This window comes from Leopardus geoffroyi, chromosome C3 (genome assembly GCF_018350155.1).
Source record: "Leopardus geoffroyi isolate Oge1 chromosome C3, O.geoffroyi_Oge1_pat1.0, whole genome shotgun sequence".
NCBI lineage: Eukaryota > Metazoa > Chordata > Mammalia > Carnivora > Felidae > Leopardus > Leopardus geoffroyi.
Window position 1 is genome coordinate 134,707,045 of NC_059338.1, and position 9,147 is coordinate 134,716,191.

The following is a 9,147-nucleotide window of genomic DNA, read 5'->3' on the forward strand; positions in this document are numbered from 1 at the left end:
CCGGAACAATGCACCCCAGTAGGCTAGTAGCGCCATCTAGTGGAGAGCGGAGCTGTTACACTGAGCCCTGCCCACCTGGGCCAACTTTGCTCTCAAGAACACATGTCTCACCGCCGGCCTAGTTTATGGACTATAAAGTGCTACATAAAGATTCTAGGGGAAAACGAAGTACTTTCAGTCCTATTTCAATGTGTTAGCAGGTTCATCTATTCAATTTTCTTTCTTTTTTTTTCTTTTTCTCTTTTACGCTTTTCTTTTTCTTGAATATAGAAAGAAAAAATTCATTTTTATTTTCAATTTTTATTAAAAATATTTTCCCTAATTTTTTACTATATTTTTTACTTTTGTGTAATTTTTTTCAAATGTTATCTTACTTCCATCATTTTATTTTAGTCTACTTCAGTATATTCACCTTTTCAAATTTTCAAATGATTTCCTTTTTTTCTTTTTCTTCTTTCTCTTTTTCATTTCTTTTCTTTTTCTTGAAAGCAGAAAGAGAAAAACTTCATTTTTACTTTCAATTTCTATGAAAAATATTTTTCTTTAACTTTTTTACTATATTGTTTGCTTTTATGTAAATTCTTTCAAATTCTATTTCACTTCCATCATTTATTTTAGTCTACTACAGCGTATTAACTTTTGCAAATTTTCAAATGATTTCTTTTATTTTCTTTTTTATTTTTCATTTTTTTCTTTTTCTTGAATACAGAAAGACAAATTTTGTTTTTATTTTTAATTTTTATTAAAAATATTTTTCTTGGGGCGCCTGGGTGGCGCAGTCGGTTAAGCGTCCGACTTCAGCCAGGTCACGATCTCGCAGTCCGTGAGTTCGAGCCCCGCGTCAGGCTCTGGGCTGATGGCTCAGAGCCTGGAGCCTGTTTCCGATTCTGTGTCTCCCTCTCTCTCTGCCCCTCCCCCATTCATGCTCTGTCTCTTTCTGTCCCAAAAATAAATAAACGTTGAAAAAAAATTAAAAAAAAATTTTTCTTTAATTTTTTTCTACTATATTCTTTACTTTTGTGTAATTTTTTTCAAATCCTATTTTACTCCCATCATCCCATTTTAGTCTACTTCAGTGTATCATTTTTCAAATTCTCTAATGAATTCCTTTTTTCCCCCTTTTTTTTCTCTAATCTGTCAAACAACTTTCAACACCCAGACCAAAACACACCTAGGATCTAGCATCATGTATTATATTTTGTGTGTGTGCGTGGTTTTAATTTTTTGATTTTAATATTTTTTAATTTTAATTTTTTAATTTTAATTTTTTTACCTCATTAATTCCTTTTCGCCCTTCAAAATAACAAAACGAAGGAATTCACCCCAAAAGGAAGAGCATGAAGAAACGACAGCCAGGGACTTAACTGACACAGATAAAAGCAAGATGTCTGAACCAGAATTTAGAATCACGTTAATAAGAATACTAGCTGGAGTCGAAAAAAATATTAGAATCCCTTTCTGCAGATATAAAAGTAAAAGATAGAATGAAATTAAAAATGTTGTAACTGAGCTGCAATCACCTATAGATGCAGCGGCGAAAAGATGGATGCGGCAGAACAGAGAATCAGTGATATAGAAGACAAACTTATAGAGAATAATAAAGCAGAAAAAAAGAGGGAGATTAAGGCAAAAGAGCACAATTTAAGAATTAGAGAAATCAGTGGCTCATTAAAAAGGAACAGCATCAGAATCACAGGGGTCCCAGAAGAGGAAGAGAGAGAAATAGGGGTAGAAGGGTTATGTGAGCAAATCATAGCGAAAAACTTTCCTAACCTGGGGAAAGACACTGACATCAAAATCCAGGAAGCACAGAGGACTCCCATTAGATTCAACAAAAACTGACCATCAAGAAGGCGTATCGTAGTCAAATTCACAAAATACTCAGGCAAGGAGAGAACTGGGGAAGCAGAAAGGAAAAAAAGTCCCTAACCTACAAGGGAAGATAGATCAGGTTTGCAGCAGACGTATCTACAGAAATTTGGCAGCCCAGAAAGGAATGGCAGGATATATTCAATGTGCTGAATCAGAAAAATATGCAGACAAGAATTCTTTATCCAGCAAGGCTTTCATTCAAAATAGAAGGAGAGACAAAAAGTCTCCCAGACAAACAAAAATTAAAGGAGTTTGTGACCACTAAACCAGCCCTGCAAGAAATTTTAAGGGGAACTTTGTGAGGGGAGAAAAGATGAAAAAAAAATATATATATATATATAGATATATATATCAAAAGCAACAAAAGATTAGAAAGGACCACAGAACACCACCAGAAACTCCAACTCTACAAGCATCATAATGGCAGTAAATTCATATCTTTCAGTACTCAGTCTAAATGTCAATGGACTCAATGTTCCAATCAAAAGACATAGGGTAAAAGAATGGATAAGAAAACAAGATCCATCTATATTGTGTTTACAAGAGACCCACTTTAGACCTAAAGACACCTTCAGATTGAAAATAAGGGGATGGAGAACCATCTATCATGGAAATGGTCAACAAAAGAAAGCCAGAGTAGCTATACTTATATCAGACAATTTACACTTTAAAATAAAGACTGTATCAAGAGATGCAGAAGGGCATTATATCATAATCAAGGGGTCTAGAGACCAAGAAGACCTAACAATTGTAAACATTTATGCACCATGTGGAAATACCCAAATATATAAATCAATTAATCACAAACATAAAGAAACTCATCAATAGTAATACCATAATAGTAGGAAACTTCAACACCCCACTCACAGCAATGGACAGATCATCTAATCAAAAAATCAACAAGGAAACGATGGCTTTGAATGACACACTGGACCAGATAGACTTAAAAGATATATTAAGAACATTTTATCCTGAAGCAGCAGAATATACATTCTTATTCAGTGCACATGGAACGTTCTCCAGAATAGACCATATACTGGGACACAAATCAGTTATAAGTAAGTACAAAAAAGATCGAGATCATACCATGCATATTTAGACCACAACATTATGAAACTTGAAATCAACCACAAGAAAAAATTTGGAAAGGTGGCAAATACTTGGAGACTGAAGAACATCCTATTAAGGAGTGAATGGGCTAACCAAGCAGTTAAAGAGGAAATTAAAATGTATATGGAAGTCAGTGAAAATGATGACACCACAACCACAAACCTCTGGGATGCAGCAAAGCTGGTTATAAGAGGAAAGTATATAGCAATCCAGGCTTTCCTAAAGAAGGAAGAAAGATCTCAGATACACAACCTAACCTTATGCCTTAAGGAGCTGGAAAAAGAACAGCAAATAAAACCCCAAACCAGCAGAAGACAGGAAATAATAAAGATTAGAGCAGAAATTAATGCTATTGAAACCAAAAAACAGTAGAACAGATCAATGAAACCAGAAGCTGGTTCTTTGAAAGAGTTAACAAAATTGATAAACCACTAGCCAGTTTGATCAAAAAGAAAAAGGGAAGGACCCAAATAAATAAAATCAAGAATGGAAGAAGAGAGATCACAACCAACACAGGAGAAATAAAAACAATAATAAGAGAATATTATGAATAATTATATGCCGATAAAATTGGCAATCTGAAAGAAATGGACAAATTCCTAGAAACATATACACTAACTACCAAAACTGAAACAGGAAGAAATAGAAAATTTGAACTGACCCATAACCAGTAAGGAAATCGAATTAGTAATCAAAATTCTCCCAAAAAACAAGAGTCCAGGGCCAGATGGCTTTCCACGGGAATTCTACCAAACACTTAAGGAAGAGTTAACACCTATTTTCTTGAAGGTGTTCCAAAAAATAGAAATGGAAGGAAAACGTCCAAACTCTTTCTATGAAGCCAGCATTACCTTGATTCCAAAACCAGACAGAGACCCCACTGAAAGGAGAACTATAGACCAATTTCCCTGATGAACATGCATGCAAAAATCCTCAACAAGATATTAGCCAACCCAATCCAACAATACATTAAAAAAATTATTCACCACAACCAAGTGGGATTTACACCTGGGATGCAGGGCTGGTTCAATATCCACAAAACAATTAATGTGATTCATCACATCAATAAAAGAAAGGACAAGAACCATATGATCCTCTCAACAGATGCAGAGAAAGCATTTGACAAAATACAGCATCCTTCCTTGATAAAAACACTCAAGAAAGTAGGGATAGAAGGAGCATACCTCCAGATCATAAAAGCCATATATGAATGACCCAACGCTAATATCATCCTCAATGGGGAAAAACCGAGAGGTCAGGAACAGGACAGGGATGTCCACTCTCACTATTTAACATAGTATTGGAAGTCTTAGCCTCTGCAGTCAACACGAAGAAATAAAAGGCATCCAAATCAGCCAGGAGGAGCTCAAACTTCCACTCTTCGCACATGACGTGATACTCTATATGGAAAACCAAAAGATTCCACCAAAAAACTTCTAGAATTGATTCATGAATTCAACAAAGTTGCAGAATATAAAATTAACGCACAGAAATCGGTTGCATTCCTATACACCAACAATGATGCAACAGAAAGAGAAATCAAGGAATCGATCCCATTTACAGTTGCACAAAAAACCATAAAATACCTAGGAATAACTCTAACCAAAGAGGTTAAAAATCTATACACTGAAAACTATAGAAACCTTATGAAATAGATTGAAGAAGACACAAAAAATGGAAAAAGAGTCCATGCTCCTGGATAGGAAGAACAAGTATTGTTAAAATGTCGATACTACCCAAAGCATTCTACACATTCAATGCAATCCCTATCAAAATAACACCAGCATTCTTCACAGAGCTAGAATAAATAATCCTAAAATTTGTATGAAACCAGAAAAGACCCCAAAGAGCCAAAGCAATCTTGAAAAAGAAAACCAAAGCAGGAGGCATCACAATCCCAGACTTCAAGCTATACTACAAAGCTGTAATCATCAAGACAGTATGGTACTGGCACAAGAACAGACACTCAGATCAATGGAAAAGAATAGCGAACCCAGAAATGGACCCAGAAACTTATGGCCAACTAACCTTTGACATAGCAGGAAAGAATACCCAATGGAATAAAGGCAATCTCTTCAGCAAGTGGTGCTGGGAAAACTGGACAGCAACATGCAGAAGAATGAACCTGGACCACTTTATTACACCATACACAAAAATAAACTCAAAATGGATGGAAGACCTCAATGCAAGACAGGAAGCCATCAAAATCCTCGAGGAGAAAGCAGGAAAAAACCTCTTTGATCTTGGCCCCAGCAATTTCTTAACACATCTCGGGAGGCAAGGGAAGCAAAAGCAAAAATGAACTATTGGGACCTCATCAAAATAAAAAGCTTCTGCACAGTGAAGGAAACAATCAGCAAAACTAAAAGGCAACCTACAGAATGGGAGAAGATATTTGCAAACAACATATCAGATAAAGGGTTAGTATCCAAAGTCTATAAAGAACTGATCAAGCTCAAAACCCAAAAAACAAATAATCCAGTGAAGAAATGGGCAAAAAAACATGAATAGACACTTCTCCAAAGAAGCCATCCAGATGGCCAACCGACACATAAAAAAATGCTCAACATCACTCATCCTCAGGGAAATACAAATCAAAACCACAATGAGATACCACCTTAAACCTGTCAGAATGGCTAACATTAACAACTCAGGCAACAACAGATGTTGGCGAGGATGCAGAGAAACAGGATCTCTTTTGCATTGTTGGTGGGAATGCAAGCTGGTGCAGCCCCTCTGGAAAACAGTATGGAGGTTCCTCAAAAAACTAAAAATAGAACTACCCTACGACCCAGCAATTGCACTACCAGGCATTTATCCACAGGATCCAGGTGTGCTGTTTCGAAGGGACACATGCACCTCCATGTTTATAGCAGCACTATGAACAATAGCCAAAGTATGGAAAGAGCCCAAATGTCCATCAATGGATCAGTGGATAAAGGAAATGTGGTATATATATACAATGGAGTATTACTTGGCAATCAAAAAGAATGAAATCTTGCCATTTGCAACTACATGGATGGAACTGGAGGGTATTATGCTAAGTGAAATTAGTCAGAGAAAAACAAAAATCATATGACTTCACTCATAGGAGGACTTTGAGAGACAAGACAGATGAACATCAGGGAAGGGAAACAAAAATAATATAAAAGCAGGGAGAGGGACAAAACAGAAGAGACTCATAAATATGGAGAACAAACTGAGGGTTGCTGGAGGGGGTGAAGGAGGAGGGATGGGCTAAATGGGTAAGGGGCACTAAGAAATCTACTCCTGAAATCATTGTTGCACTATATGCCAAATAATTTGGATGTAAATTTAAAAAAATTAAAAATAAAACAAGTTATAAAAAAAACAGTAATTACAATCACTATTTACTACTTTATCTGTTAAGGACTGAAAATTTGTGTTCCCCAGCCCTGAAATTCATATGCTGAAGCTTTATCCTCTGTTGTGATAGTATTTGGAGGTGTGGCATCTGAGAGGCAATTAGATTTTCACGAGGTCATGAGGGTCGGGCCCACATGATGGGCTTAGTGCCTTGACAAAACGAGGAAGAGACACCAGAAGTCTTTCCCTCTTCTGCAGGACTTAGTAAAAATGTGGTCTTCTGCACACCAGGCAAAAACCCTCCCCAGGGCCAGATCATGCTGGCACCCCAATCTTGAATTCACAGTCTCATCTAAGTGTGGCTATTGCTATTTTGTAGATAAATAACCCTCCTGGCAAAGTGACGAATAGCACTGGACGAAGGCACACCAGGGCTGCGCTTCTGTGTCCACACTGCTGGCAAGAGAAGAGGTGTGAGCCTCAACTCCTGTAAGCCTCTTTGAACTGTGGCGAGGACTGAATGAGAAAATGCATACCGGGTATAGCAGAAGGCCCTGTGAGGTATCGCAACCACAACAGCAACATTATTATTGTGCTGACCCTCTGAGAGGTTAGTTATGTTACCCAATTTACACAGCTTCTGAGGAATGTAGGGGGTTTTCAGATACATCCTTAACAACAAACCACATGGTCTTATTACTATAATACACTATCCTTGCCTTGCTCATTCAACAGATGTCTGTTTGGCACATAATGGTTCTTTTAATATGAAGGCTATGTCTAAATCTGGCTATCATTGGCAAAGATCCCTGCTGTAAACTTAATTTTCCAAGGACTTTTATTACTGTCAGGAACAAAAGATTTTTGCAAGGCATCTGATTCTGTTTTGGGAACAAAATAAACCAAAGATAAAAAGTAGGGTGTTAAAAACGTATCAGTAATACACGTGAAATTATACAATCAGTTCCACAAAACCTGGTCTATGGCTTGGATCTGCCTATGGAAATGTAATATCCCCTTGACTGTACTTGATAAACTTTATAGCTTTAGGAAGCCAACTCCCTTAGTTGACATCTGAAACATGATTCTATCTCGAAGTTCTAGAGTCATTTAAATCTAAAATCCCAGAAAGATTTATGAAATATAATCCTAAATGAAATTATATGACTGTCTTGCATATATGTTAATGTATACGAGAGGCAAATCCTATAATACCATAAACAAAAAAGAAAAAGTCAAGGTAAGACTTATTTTAGATGGACATTTTAATTTATTTTATGAATGCACCTAGTTGCAATCTCCTTTTCTCAAAGTATAACTGGTAGTTTCTTTAAAAGGATAATGATAATGATTAGTTATACTTGCTCTAAGCTCAGGAATTCCTAGAAAGCCTAAGTGAACATGACCTTGTACTGCAAATTTTGGAGCCATCATCCTCTGCAAGTAGAGAATTGATCTAATATTACCAAAATGAGCCTTACTATGCCGTAGTAGTAACAAATGAACTCCTAACCTCAGGAGCTTATTTTTAGACACTGCCACCTCAATCCACCTCAGTTTATAACATGCAAGGTCAACTGCAGCAAAAGAAAACAGAGTGTGGAGAAGTCACACCTCTGCTAACTGCTCCAGACCAGAAGCTACAATCACTTACACTGATGGCCCATTGGTCAGAATTGATCACATAACCCTCCCTAGCTATAGGGGGCTGGGAAATCTTCCCATATGTCCAGGAAGATAAGGAGAACTACAGAGGTTGAGCAATACAGACCTCAGGAAAGATATTTCACAGGAAATTCAAACAATAGTGTATAAAAGATGCTAAAATCTTGGTTCATAAGACGTAAACATATTTGTTTTCCACAATGAAATACAAATGTCCATAGTTCAATTTGAGCCACTGACAATATGAGGTTGATTATGCTCTAAGGAATATTTCCTTATATTCTCATATATCATGTATCTTTATTCTTATATATCACGTATCTTTGCCTAAAAAGTTTTGCAAAATACAGTAATAAAACTTCTACAAACACAACAGTTTCCCCTTTGACTCAGAATCCAGGTGGTAAACCCTGGGCTGGTCACTCAGGCCAATGCTTGTTGCAAGTTTACAAAGGGGCCTTCAGTCACAGCTATAATGCACTCTGCTGGAAAATGCAAGTGTATCAGATTAGTTGCAAGTTCTTTCAAAGCCTCCATTTTTAAGCTATAGGTTGGCCATTTCCCCCGAGAAGACATGTACACTGTATAACCACAAAGCCATTCACTTCCCTTGCTATAAGCTGGGCAGTTTCTGAGAGAAAATTGCTGTGTGACTACTGTATTTTTTCAGATAGTGGATCATTTTACCACTGGTCTTATGAATGTAGCACTTGGGGATTTTCAGGCAAATTTTAAATGCTTATAATGCTGAAGGGAGTTGCCAAATCATGGCTTCTGCTCACATCCAACGTCACTTACGTTGGCTTTACAGAGATGGGTTCTATAAACATCAAAGACTTGAAAGAGACAAGAAATTACCATAGACATTTTTTTTTAAAAATCCAAAATAATAGATGGGGCGCCTGGGTGGCGCAGTCGGTTAAGCGTCCGACTTCAGCCAGGTCACGATCTCGCGGTCCGTGAGTTCGAGCCCCGTGTCAGGCTCTGGGCTGATGGCTCAGAGCCTGGAGCCTGTTTCCGATTCTGTGTCTCCCTCTCTCTCTGCCCCTCCCCCGTTCATGCTCTGTCTCTCTCTGTCCCAAAAATAAATAATAAACGTTGAAAAAAAATTTTTTTTAAATCCAAAAAAATAGAAAAAACAGTGGTAAGAGAGCCAAATGCAAGTCGAAAAAC